At 39.5% G+C, this 2146-nt stretch overlaps 1 non-coding gene across 1 annotated transcript; it reads right to left on the bottom strand.

Moving 5' to 3' along the window:
• Positions 1–862: 862 nt before the first annotated feature.
• Positions 863–969, bottom strand: LOC112087703. The gene has a single exon (XR_002900247.1). It is a non-coding gene; the product is annotated as a small nucleolar RNA R71 (small nucleolar RNA).
• Between the last annotated feature and the right edge of the window lie 1177 nt (positions 970–2146).

The raw sequence follows: 2146 nt of genomic DNA, 5'->3' as shown, positions 1-2146 counted from the left end.
GCCAAGTTGTGGTTTGATTAGCCATTAAGCTCTGATCTGCTCTTGAGATCAAGTGCTTACTTTCTTGTTTTTACTGATTCCTTTCAAGTTCTGTTTGTGATTTCAGGTGTATGAACACCAGGTCTAGATCAAGAAGCTGTGGTCTCCTTTTCCTCTAAACGACAACATCAACCTTTTGGTACCAAGGAGGAGAAGAGACAGACGTGGTAGACACATTGATCAGACTGAGATGGCAGAACAAGGAGATCACGTGGTAGATATGGAACAACCAGTTCAGGAGCAACAGGCTCAAGGTCAGGGAGCTGGTATTAGAGTTGGTCAGGGGTTTCACCAGGGCAATGTTCAGCAGGACCAGGTGCACCACCAACAAGCCTATGTCCACCAGGGACAAGCTCAGGCTCATCAACAGAGGCATCAGGCCAATGTTCAACAAAGACACCAGGTGCACCACCAACCCCACCCTTTCCAACCACAACAAAGAAGATATGAGCAACCCCAAATCTATGTTGGCGAAAATGACAGGGCCAATGCTCATCAGTATGGAGCTGGTATTCAGGCACCACCTGTGCAGAACAACAACTTTGAAGTGAAAGCATCATTGCTGAATATGGTCCAGAACTCAAAGTTCCATGGGTTAGCAATGGAAGATCCCTTGGAACACTTGGACCAGTTTGATAAGGTGTGTGATCTGACCAAGATAAATGGAGTTTCAGAAGACAGCTTTAAGCTAAGACTATTCCCATTCAGTCTTGGTGATAAAGCTCATCAATGGGAGAAGAATCTTCCAAGAGGCTCCATTCAAACCTGGGAGCAATGCAAGCAAGCCTTCTTATCTAAGTTCTTCTCTACCTCAAGAACTGCAAAACTAAGGAACCAAATCTCTAGCTTCACTCAGCAAAGCAATGAAAGTTTTGGTGAAGCATATGAGAGATTCAGGAGCTACACAAACCAATGCCCACACCATGGGTTTAGTGAGGCTTCTCTTCTCAGCACACTGTATAGGGGAGCTCTTCCCAAGATTAGAAACCAGCTGGATACTGCTTCCAATGGGAACTTTCTGGGTAAAGAGATTCATGCTGCTTTAGAGCTAGTGGAGAACTTATGATAGTAGGAATTTTTCAATCCTTGATCAATTCCTCAACTACTCATGTCATTGTAGCACTTGAGGTATCAATCCAAATGGAGAGATTCTAGACACTAGAACTATGAGGATCAATTCTTAATCCAAGTCTAATAAGCAGATGAGTTGGTAACCAAGATTATCTAAAAGCATATAACAAAACAAGCAAGAACAAACAGTAATTAAGAGTTAAAAAAGCAAGAGAAACTAAACAAACACTCAAATTCAAATAAAAAGAAAGCTAAACCTCTAGATGTGATCATTGATTAGGGTGCTTTAAATATTGAATCATGATGCTAAGAACATAATGCAACACTTGCTACTCTTTAGTCTAGGCTTCTTAATCAGATTAATTCATTCCCATGACAATAATCCCTTTGCAAATCACTAATCAAGTCTAACAACCATTAGATATAATCAAGCAATCAGCAAGCATAATGCATCAAGCCTAATAAGTGACCAAACAATCTCTCAACCAAGAAGACTGAATCTTATACAGAAAGACATAACAAGCAATCACATGATCTCAAACATTTCAACTTAGAACTCTAATCTAGACTAATCCTCTCATGAAGGCATTAATCTCTACACTAATCCACTTTCAAACCAAATCATCATTTGTGAAATATGAATCAATGAGCATTAAGAAACAGTTCTAATAAGTCATTCATGCATTTAACAAATCATTCCCATGATGAAAAAGGCATAAACCCTTAAGTTAGCTCATTCAGGCATTTCATCAAACACTTTTGGTGCATGAAATGCCTATGAACCCAGATTTCACTTTCCCAAGGAAATCTGGCATTAGGAGCAACTAACTAAGGAAATGGAATGAGAATCTAAACCCTAAACATCACCAATCAAACATCTAAGCACCCTAATCTACACACCTAGAAGCTTAAAAGATGACTACTCACTAATCATGAAGAACACATCTAATCTTTTGCAAGAGATGATGTTAATCATGATTAGAAGCAGAAATGAGATGATGAGATGATGAGAAACAGACTTAGATTGATTAAATCC

Source organism: Eutrema salsugineum, unplaced genomic scaffold (genome assembly GCF_000478725.1).
Source record: "Eutrema salsugineum unplaced genomic scaffold, Eutsalg1_0 scaffold_17, whole genome shotgun sequence".
NCBI classification, from domain to species: Eukaryota; Viridiplantae; Streptophyta; class Magnoliopsida; order Brassicales; family Brassicaceae; genus Eutrema; species Eutrema salsugineum.
The sequence above is the reverse complement of the archived record's forward strand: the minus strand, read 5'-3'. Positions and strand labels throughout refer to the sequence as shown.